This window comes from Silene latifolia, chromosome 11 (assembly GCF_048544455.1).
Source record: "Silene latifolia isolate original U9 population chromosome 11, ASM4854445v1, whole genome shotgun sequence".
NCBI lineage: Eukaryota > Viridiplantae > Streptophyta > Magnoliopsida > Caryophyllales > Caryophyllaceae > Silene > Silene latifolia.
The window spans coordinates 125,751,248-125,763,079 of NC_133536.1; positions in this window are offsets into that span (position 1 = coordinate 125,751,248).

The window sequence follows — 11,832 nt, forward strand, 5'->3', positions numbered from 1 at the left end:
ATTTACGAATTAACTGTTTAATTCGCCTTAGCCCATAATATTTAATCCGTATTAAATATAATATCTCAACATCACATTTTGACTAATTACTAGTCAAATAACTCGGACTAACTGGTTAGTCAAAATTGGCATCTACATGACTGTATTTTCATACCGTCACATCTCTCAAACGTATCCTATAGGTGTGACTTTTAGGGACCAGTTGATCACCGCCATCTGTATGACAATAACGTCAAACTTATCTAGCAAGCCAACCGTTATTGATAAACGTGGATCAACTGATAATAATACCAAAAGTATGCCCTTTGATCCTTTTAGAGATTTATAAGTCCTTGCACTAACTGTTAAGGACACCAGCCCCAACAATACAAATGGTTGCAAGTCGTGTCATCGTTATAGTCAGATTAGTAGGGATCCTGCTAATGAAACTGTTAAATTCTTCTCCATATTACGCTCAGGCAAATGGGCAAGCTGAATCTACGAATAAGTTGATTAAGGTTGGGATTTCTAAAATAATTGATGACTATCCTAGAACTTGACATGAAAAATTATTTGATACATTGTGGGCTTATGGAACTTCTAAAAGGGGGACTATAGGGTATACTCCTTATCAGTTAGTTTTTTGCCATGATGATGTGATTCCAGTTGAGGTTAATGTAGAGTCTTCTCGGATTTTGTATCAAAATTCGATGGATTTAATTTCTTATGTTGAATCTATGAGTATTTCTAATTTAGATATTGAACATCTAAGAGAGCAGACGCTGGCGAATTTGTTGCGAAATAAGATCAAGCCACCCAAAAAATATAATGCATGTGTTAAGGCTAAATCTTTTCTAGAAGGAGACTTGGTATGAAAAGTGATTTTGTCAGAAGGGCATAAGGATCATTTTTATAAAAAATAGTCACCTAGAAGGGAAAGACCTTTTAAGGTTGTTAAGGTTTTTTCAAGAAATGCGTATGCCCTGCAAAACTTTGATGGAACACAGTTCAAAAGAAGCATAAACGGCAAATTTTAGAAGTTCTATCATCTCACTATTTGGGAGAAGTACGCAGCAAATATTAAAACATAGTATCCACAGTTTTGGGATAACATGGGGGCATTACATTGATTGAATAAAATCAGCCCTCAGAATGTTTGGCTTGACGAACAAAAGCGAGAAACCTGAGATTTCATCATTGAGGGCCTGGGAGCGTTAGTTCCATTGGTTCTTCATTTCGTCAGCTATTTCTGAATTAAGGAAACGTGTTGCTGGCTTTTCTCAATCTGAGCTCGAATCAGATGGGCTGGTTGGCCAAGTGAAGAAGGTAGCATAGACAAACCTTTGTATAGAGCTTGGCGTTGAGCTTTCATCTCATTAAGGGCATTTTCTGCATCGCTGATTTTCTGGTCAAGTTCCTCAATTTAGCGTTCATGTTGACGCTAAGCACCGAATGCCGAGGTTACTTGATAATAGAGGGTCTGCGTAGACACAGTGTCAGCACAGAATTGTTCATGAAGATGTCCATTGGAACACCCCCTTCTTACCCCGCCAAGGTAATTGAGAGATGTTACCATCTCGGTTTCCAAAGCCGGTAAATCGGAGATACAATCAAGAAACATTTATTATAAACAACTAGTTTAGCGATTACAAACCATTAACTAATGAATAAAATACAACTCGTAGCTACTATACTCATCTAACTAATTACATACGTCTCGTGACTCATCAAGCTCGTCCCGTCTCCCGCGTACTATCCAAACAACCTGGGTCTAACCTGCTCCCCATATTACCGAAGGACATCATATGGATCAACACAGGCCACCCAAGAGAGACAAGTGACAAATACACAGACACAACAAATGCCAGTTTCAATAGACAAACAAAAGATGACACGACTCAAATGTGAATATGCAACACGACTACTAATGTGAATGAGATATTATCAAACCACCACCACTACGGTACCGGGACACGCCCAAGCATACCGACAACCACAAGGGTACCGGGACACGCCCAGACATACCAACAACCACAAACAGGTACCGGGACACGCCCAGGCGTACCGGGTCCGGAAGCTAACCGGATCCCCTACCATACGTCGTGTCTCAACCACACGTCTCCCTCCGTAACTCAAGCCATTAATGTGCACATCCCTCTTAAATTAGGAAGCTCCAAGAGGCTACTTAAACGTAACACGGTTTCCCAACCGTCTTACGTCTCCAAATCAACAACAATACAACGATAACAACAACAAATCCTCCAACATATGATAATTACCAATACATGAACCACAACCAACATATCATAATCATCCTCTAAATGATGCAAATACCACTAAACATGTTATAATGCAAATACCCTAATTATGCAAGGCTAACTACAACATTAACATTATTGAAACCGAGTAGGATTAACCTACCTTTTAGCAATCTCCTCAAGCTACTCGAATCCGGACCAAAACCGTCTCAAGGAACCGTCTCATCCTATACAAATCACATAATAACTATCACAATACATCCTACACTAATATACACTACAAAGCCTCTTATTACTACCCTTTAATTACCCCAAATACACATACTAATTACTAAATAATTACCCATGACGAATTCTTCCAAAAGTTAGGGTTTAAGGACTAGAAAATGAGAGATGTTTACTTAATAGGTAAAAGAGATGAAGAGGAAGGTAGTAGATCTTCTAATCCAAGCTTGAATCCCAAGTGGAAGGTGTTTGTGAGGGTTTGAGAGAAAGAGAGGGGGGGGGGGGGGGAGTTTGGAAAGATAAGGAGGAAAGTGGAAATGATTTTAGGGTTAGGGGAGAAAGGGATTAAATCACGTGTTCTGAAAACAACGGCACTCGACCGAGTGCCGAGTCCACTCGGTCGAGTTGACTCACTCGGACGAGTAGCACTCCACTCGGTCGAGTGTACCTTTCACTCGACCGAGTAAATCCACTCTATCCGCTGCAACACCACACGGTCTAGGCTCAGGCCTAGTGTAAGGCTATCCTTTCCTTCGAGTGCTCTCTTATCGGTCTAAACCTCCTCTCACGCGTCCTAAGGCCTAAGTACGGCTCCCACAAGGGCCGGGTATTACATCCATACCTGTCGAAGTCGTCGAGCGCTGATGCTTGTAGTTGACTTCTCTTTTAAACATAACTCTGAACTTTGGCATAAAAGGGAGAAGAACTTCTTGATACTTGACATAATTCATGGAGTTGTTGGAGTAGTTCCCTGTTGGTTGGTAGTAATTCTAAACATTCCAACTTTGCAATGATGGGAAACGCTGAAGGCGAACTTATCATCTTGCTAGTCATTGGTGATTGTAAAAGCCATGAAACCACTAGTGTTGTAAGCTTCTCAAGAGTATTTTCTTGGGGGTGCTCGTGGGAGGATATGGCGTTTGAACCATTTCATTCTCTCTGAAAGAATCTTCTTCTAAAGAACAAAGAATAACTTGGAAGTTTTGAGAATCTGATGGTGATTGTTCAGGTATAATATGAACAGTGAGTTCTTCATTCTAGACGACAACATCATCTGCAATCATGGTTGCAACAAGGTCCCATTGAAGTGCTTCACTTGAATTTGTGACTGCATGAATGGGAGATGATACCTTTGAAGCGGCTTAAAAACTTTGTTCTTGTGGGGTCAGTATGAGTTGGTCCACAGTTTCAAAGCACTTTTCTCGAGGCAGATCGCCCACCTTATGGTGGGGGAGTATTCGTCGTTTGCTTCGTTGTAATGACCGGAGCAGAAGACCGAAGAGCGTGTTCTTGGCGCAGAACGGTCAAGGAAAAGAGGGTTATCTGACCCTGATCAACAATCTCAATTACTTAAGTGTTTGGAGCCTAGGAATTATCAGGTGCAAGATCAACAACTTTTCGCTTTCCAGGCCTTATTTCTGGAAGTAAAAGGACCACCTCGTTTCCTGATAAGGGATTTTTGCTCAATAGTTTCATCTGAGTTATCTGGTTTGAGGGATTCTTCTTCCTCTACTTCGGTGCTGGTTAGAATTAATTTCATCTTGGGAACAAAGGCTGACGAGGGAATGTTGAATTTCCTTGGGAAGTCAAAGTGAATGGTAAGCTCCTGGATGGTAGGTGCTGAGTATCTTGCGGAAGAAAGTTAAGTGGCTTGTCACGATGAGTTGATAAAGCTAGAAACTTCAGTCCTGAAGTTTTGACTAAAAAGATAGGATTGCATAAGGATATCTACCGGGAGAAGCGATAAGAAGTCATGACAAGGGTTTAAGATTACCTTTGATGCTTTCTTTGAGCCTGCGAGTAGCTTGAACCAAGCTGTCTGCTGAGCACCATAGTGAAGAAGACCACCATTGGGTATGCGAGGTAGTGGCCGCTCCATGGCGGTAGCGCCGGGTACTTTGAGTCACGGATACTGGAACAGCACTAGAATAGAGTCTTTGAACCTCTGCAACGTTCAACTTTACTCGACAATGTCATGGGCTGTTTATTGACCATAAGAATAGAATGGCAAAAGGCTGAACAAGGCCAAATTAGCATGCGACAAGTTGAGGGTTATATACCTCCGCACCAAAAACAATAGTAAGGAATGGAGGAATACGGCAAGTACCTAGGACACATAAAGCTGTCCCAAATTTCTTGAGTAGGTTCTTCAAGAACCGTGAATTCCATGGCGATCTTCCATGGTGATCCAAAAATGACGATGTCAAAGTCAAGTAATTAATGTCGTCATCTCAATTAATATTATTAGTATTAGAAGTATTATTATTTTGGAATAAGCAATTTAAAATTGCAGCTGTTTATTTTATTTATTTCCTAGTTATCGAATAAGAAATATAGGGCTATTGTGTTAGCTTTAGGAAAGTCGAGTTTAGGTAAGTTTCAATGTATTTTAAGTTGGTTTTGGCTTGTTTAGCAAGTCGGTCTATTAGTATAAATAGGGAGTCAATTGAACTGTTTTATAAATATAAAGATTGCGTTATTTAAAAAAAATGTGAGTTTTTCGTTTACATTTGTGTAAACATCGGTTCGACGAGTTCGTTCCAAAATTGTTATTGTTTGACGCGTTTTCAAGCATTAACCCGAGTTATAATCAATAGGTCTTGATTATAGTTCACCATTGTTCGAGTTATAGGTCTAACCCGAGCAAATATCCCATTGTTTCGATTTCTTGGCAGATTTCGAAGCAAATATCCCTTTTTCATTATTGTTCGTTATTCTTTGAAACCGATTCCACGCAATTTTCGTATCATAAGTGGTATCACCCGAAAAAAAATAAAAAAAAAAGGCAAAAAGAAGAGACATGGAAAGAGTGTTCGAATTAGAAATCATCCACGAGGACAATGATAAGTTTGATCTGGCATTGCCTCCTATTTTTGACGATTATGATGAGGAGGAGCCAGTGGAAGTTATCGATCTTCAAGTTACAAAATTTGTTATTTTTTCTGTTGATAATCATCAAGAAGACAAGATTGGAATAACTCTTGAAGGGGAGAAATTTGAATGTAAAACTGAAGTGGTTCATGGTAGAACTTCAAGAGTTATGCAAGGAGGGTCGTGGGGTGATTAGCACGAGTGGGTCTGGTACTTAGAAAAGGTAAACGAGCTGCGGGATAGCATCCACGATGGTTCGACTATGTGTCCGGGTTTGTAATATTCATCTTTGATCCCGACATATTGAGGCAACATGAATTGAGGACAATTTGATGTGACTCATATTTGAGCACATTTAGTCCCCGAATTAACCTCGTTCCCATGCTTTCTAGCATATATTAGGGTCATTTTTATCTTTAGTTTCCCATTTTGCATATTCTTTGAGGTTTTGTGTCCTTGGTAGGAGAGGATCGCTAACCTTGCATTTATGAGGCAAAATGGAGCTAAATGGATCGCATCTAATGACCAAGTATTGAAGAGAAGACCGACACTAGAGGCCTAAGCAAATAAATGAAGTGAAATGGGTAATGATGAAAAGATCCTTGCATCCCCAATACGATCCCCGTTGATTGCTAAGGAGCCAAACAAGAGAACCATGTGCCAGGATCCGAGCACCTTGAGCACAGGACGAGCATACCAAAGTGTCAGGATCCGAGCGTCCTTAGCTCAGGACGAGCGGATTCAAGAGCCACAATCCGAGCGTCTCCATGGTGATCTGAGCGGATCTTCTTACAGGACAAGCCGTGCTTCAGATAAGGACGAGCGGATCCTAGTGGGAGTTGCATGACGATCCACGCATGTCCCTCAGGATGAGCAAGATTGTTAAGGTTTCTTAGGGTCTTAATAGTCATTTAAGCCCTTAGTAACCCTGATCCTAGTACTTAATTTTAGTATAAATACCCCATTGTACAATCTAATTATGATACAACATTTTAGTCCTTAATATCATCTTAATCTTCTCTTAATTTAGTCTTAATCAAAGTTGTAATACATTTCTCAATATTAATCACATCTTAATCTTTCCTTAATTTCCCAATTATTCTTAATTTGGTTTGGTATTTAGAAGATTATTTGGGTTTATTGGAGGATTGACAACCTTCCATCAATCATCAAGTACATCTATTATTCTTTGCTTTATTATTTGGATCATCTCATATAGGTATTGATACCGTCGTTTTAGTACCAAAAATAATACCTAAGACTACTAACAGAAGTTAGCGGAAGTAGGGTCGATCTCCACAGGGAGGCTATTATATCTATCTGCTAATCTAAGTCTGTCTGGTAATAATCGGGGGTTTTTAAATGATTTCTAACTAAAAGTGATTAAGGCAAGAGAAATAAGGCCAAGAGCAATAAAAGCAGAGACGATTAAAGATGTGATCAGATAAAGAGAAGTATGCTAGGAATTCGGTTCACCATGGCAGTTTACTAACTCAGTCATAAATAGTTCAGACGATCTACTGTGAGAAGGGCAAGGGAAAGGTCCTTCCGGTCCGCTATCCACCCTAGATTACAACTAACTTAACTTCCGTCCTCATTAGGGTAGTCTACTGTTCATAACAGGTCTGTTCATTCCAATCTTTCGATCTAGGATTGAATTTAACCAATTTAACGGGTTTAGAAGCGTGCACTCGACTAAACGATTACAGTTATTTTGTTAATGAGACAGTTCTCACAATCTAATCATCTGACCTATTCACAACATCGTCAACTCACTACCATGGCTCTCCTAATCCTAGCATAAGGGAAATTAGCTACTCATGCTATTGGTGTAATTAAAAACGATAACAATAAATAAACTAGAGAAAGACATTATAGAAGAGCAATAAAGATGAACCATAAACTAATTAAGACAATAATTAAATAGAGATTAAGAGCGAAACAAAGAATTAAATTAAGATTAAAGAGTAAAGAAGGATTACAAAGTTCAGATCCGGAATTAAGAGGCAAAGCAACCAAGAGAAAAAGTTCCAGCAGTGTTTTAAGAGAAAGAGAGTATTAAGCGTAATGTAATGTGTATGTTAACCTAATGACGTATTCCTTATATAGGGAAGAGATTATTTAACAAACTAAAACATAACACGGAATAAAAATCCCGAGTAATTAAGTAAACCACTCGATCGAGGCATTTCATTCCTCTCGATCGAGTGAATCTTCAGCCAATCCCTTCGATCGAACAAGTATAGCTTTCGATCGAAGACCTCCAATATAGCACACTTCGATCGAGTACAGCAAGGACTCGATCGAACACCAGCTACTGTCAAAACCTCTGAATCGACCAATAAAGTACTCGATCGAGGTGTTAGCCACTGAAAACAGCTTGGACTCCATTTGGTTAGCTTCGAAGGACCTTCTTTACGCTTCCCGAGGTGCAGCATTCCGCTCTAAATCTTCCATCTCCTTAAATGCATGCTAGGAGGAACGAATAAGGTACGATTCCACCACTTTAAGGTCCGTTCCTGCAAATGAGACGAAACAAACCAAAGTAACCAATTCGGGGCATTTTGCAATACAAAACAACGAGAACGACATAAAAATGCGTGCAATAAGAGGCTAAAACGTCTATATAAATTACACGTATCAAATCTCCCCAAACCGAACCTTTACTCGTCCACGAGTAAACTAAATGCAACTAATGGAACGGAAACGAAAACTCAGAGCTGGCTATAACTTGTCCACTAAAACCGTTTAATGCAATCAAAACTAACAATTATAGCTACAACAGTCAAGCGCAAACGAGTTGTATGATGTTTATAAATAAGCTGAACTGTCAACCTTGCAATACCTTCAAAACCAGAATCTCACGGGTCACTCTTCTCTCATGAAGCAAAGGGTAAGTGTATAAGTGCAAGAGAAGAAGAGAAAATAGTCACTCACCTAAACTACGACCCACATAAACATGCTTGCAACAAAAATAATTGACGATTCTAATCACCATACATACATTTCAACCAAACAGTGTCTGTCACAGCCGAGGGCTTACAAAAGTTATGGGAAAGTGAGCCTACAGGTAAGAAAAGGCAGAACAATTTTGGATAAAGTGGAGGTAGAGCGTCAAGCTAGCACTTAAACAGAACCATATTAAGCAAATCCGATTCTCAACTGATTATGGAATCAAAGACAAGTGCCCTTCTTTGGCACAAAACTCACCAACCAATACACAATCTCCTCAAAAAGATATAAATAAAACATAGAAGTAAGACCGTCACAAACTTCCCTTTTTTACACGGTCTATTCTTTTTTTTTCTCTCTTTTTTTCTTTTCCATGCTTTTCTCATTTTCCTGCCCATTTTTTTCCTCTTTTTTTCTTCTTTTTTCACAACTTTTTTCCTTTTCAATTCAAGCATATCCTCCTTTGTTTTTTTTTCTACCAACTCCATACGAAATAGAACGAGCCAACTTGCATCAATGGAAAATATACCACAAAATTACACTAAACTAGCTTGACATGCAAGCTTAATTTGGGTGTAGTTAATGGGTCAGAAGGCTAAGTTTGGCTAATGTGGAGCTAAATGGGTGAAAATGAAAGAAAGGGAAATATTACAAGCACCTCCCTGCATGTGACACCGACCACAAACCCGAATGTATGCAAGCAAAAAGCAATCGAATGCCATAAAAGTGCAAAGTGATGAACATGTTATGCAAGGAGTATACTACTCTCAATTCCTATATGAACTGGTCATGAATGACACCAGTCATACGACTCTAATAACTTAGAAATTTTAAAGTAGTTTGCCAATTTTTCAGATCAAGTCTATATGTTCAGCTGTATTTTTAACATTAACTCGTTGACAATGCGCATGACAAAGCTAATAAAATGCCAATCTGATGCAAGGCTTGAGTGAAACGACAAGTTACAGTACAATATCATCACAGAAATCCACCGTTCCGACTCGACCTATATGTAAAAATAAACGTGTTATTTATTGAATTTATTGAATTTTTCTATTTTTTTATGATTTTTGATTTTTTTTTTAAATAAAAAAAACATGCAAGCAGAAAATTAAACGTGAATGCAAAACAAATGCAAATGCAGACTCAAAGGATGCAATACCCTCCCTAAACCAAAACGGACAACGCCCTCGTTGTCCTCCAGCATACACCAGCAGTATATATACGGGGAGCGGGATAATTACAGCCAATAAATGAATGAATAAATAAATAAATAAAGGAGATGAAAAATAAAGAAAAGCAAAAATACTTACAAAATAAGCGAACTTCACCAAACCAGCTAGAAAACTGGGGAAGTGAGTAGACCAGTAGCTACTCGTCAGCCTCCTCCTCCTCACCAACCACCGTGAAGTCAGGATCTCGCTCCTGCTCCCGTCTCCTCCTCTCGTCAGCTCTAGCTCACTCCTCCTGCTCAGTTGTGTCCGCCTCGCTCTCTGGCTGTGGGTACCCCTCCGCTGGGTACCGGTAGAAAGAAGAGTGTGGCCAGCCATCTGGAACGGGACGTCCTCTCCTCTCCTCATGTGGTACTCGTATAGAGGAAACAAGGCAAGTGCCTGGTCCCGCTCCATCTGAGCTACTCTACTGCACATCTCAAGCAACAAACCGTCATGATGCCCTTGGTCCATGACCTCGGGCGCCTCAAAGGCTGGAGGAGGAACAAAGTTAACCGGTAGAACTGGCTGTGGAACAGAAGGACTAGGGATAGGGATCGGCGTGGGCGTGGGCGTGGGCGTGGACGTGGATGTCTGCCCAGCCTGAGTCGATGTGGACCCCTCTCCAGTCTCAGGTCACTTCCGCTTCTTAGAAGCGGAAGAAGTGGAATGAGCGAGTGTAAGGTGGTAGGAAGGTAAAGGAGGAGGCAACCTACCCGACACAGTAGTCAAAGGTAAAATAAGGGGTAGGTCGGGAATTGGTAAGGTCACGGACTCGGAACTACAGATCTTCCAAGTCCGCTGATCCCTAGCTAACCAAAACATCATCTGCATGGCGTTAATATCTAAGTACGCATCTCTATCTACATGTATCAAGCCTCGGGGGAAGTCGGTGAAGAGAGAACGGGCAATGTAGGAGGCTATTCCTCCACAGGAAATCGTGCCCGTCCTCTTCTGCCCGACAACGTTAAAATGGTGAGCTGTCAAATATGCAATGTTAAGAACAAAGGGGCCGGCGCTATCAATGTTCAAATAGCCCCCTAAAATAGACAACTTAACGTTGTTAACGTTGTTAGGCTCCTTTCGGCTAAAAATTGTCCCTCCGATGAGACGAAGAAAATAACGGGCCGGGGAAGATGGATGTGAGCCACCTTCCGCTGGTCGTAGGGAGTCTGTGCCAAAGTGGGCCAAAGTAGAGCTAGGACTTTCCGAGGAGGGTCCTGATGGCCGTGAGAAGACAAACCCATTTGCCTCCCAAACTCAGCTAAAGTCATAGTGGTGGTCTGGTTAAACAGTCTAAAGGAGACACAGGGACTCTCTGGGTCAGTGTCATAGGCACCAGCGGAGAATGTAAAAGAGCTAAAAAACTCAAGGGTCACTTGCTCATAGGTCAATGCACTCATCGTGGTCAACCAAGTCATCCCCGTCCCGTTTAAAATTTCGGCCACAGAATCTAAAATCCCCAACTTTTCAAGTGAAGAATGACACAAAAACTTGGTACATGTAATGTCACAGTTCATCAAAAATTTAAAACGCTTGCGATGAAGCGAGTTCACGAAACGTACCTGAGTGAATTCGATAAGCGGGGCGAGAGAATCATCGGCTACAAACCGTGCAGCTGAACGTCCTGCAGCAGTAGGGACTCCTCGTCCCCGTCCCCATCCTCGTGCAGCAGCACCCAAAGCAGAGGCAGCCAGTCCAGGTGCGCGGCCTGAGACTGGTCGAGGTACGATCGCAGACAAAACAGCTGTTGTGACAGGGGGTGTCGACGCAGTAAGGGTCGAGACCATATATGGTACAGTAGCTATAGACACAGTAGCAGCAGGAACAACAGCAGTGCCGGTGGCGGTGGTGGCAGCAGGGACCACCATCTCAGAACTATAGGGAATAGCAGTAGAACTAGAGGAAGCCATACTACTAACCATCCTATTAACCAAACAAGTCCTTTTATCAGAGAATTAATCGATAACAATACGATTTTACCCCTAATTTCGCAAATTTCGAAACCCTAAATCCCTAATTAAGGTCGTAAATCAATCATTTAAACAATAAAAAGCGAGGAGAAGGACTTACTTGATCATTACCCAAGATTAGATGCAATTAGAATCAACAAAAAGCAACAAATCAATCGGATTAAGACCCGATTTTTGCAAACCCTAAAATCGCGAAAAATCCGCAATAGACACGACTTTGAAAGGGGAAATAGGGGGTTTTGTCGAAAATAATGCAAGGAATAAAATAGGGTAATTGATTTGGTAAAAGGGGAAGAAAAAAGGAGGATTTTGGGAGGTTTAATGGGTTTTTCGCAGAAATAGAAGGAAGAAGAAAAGAAAAGC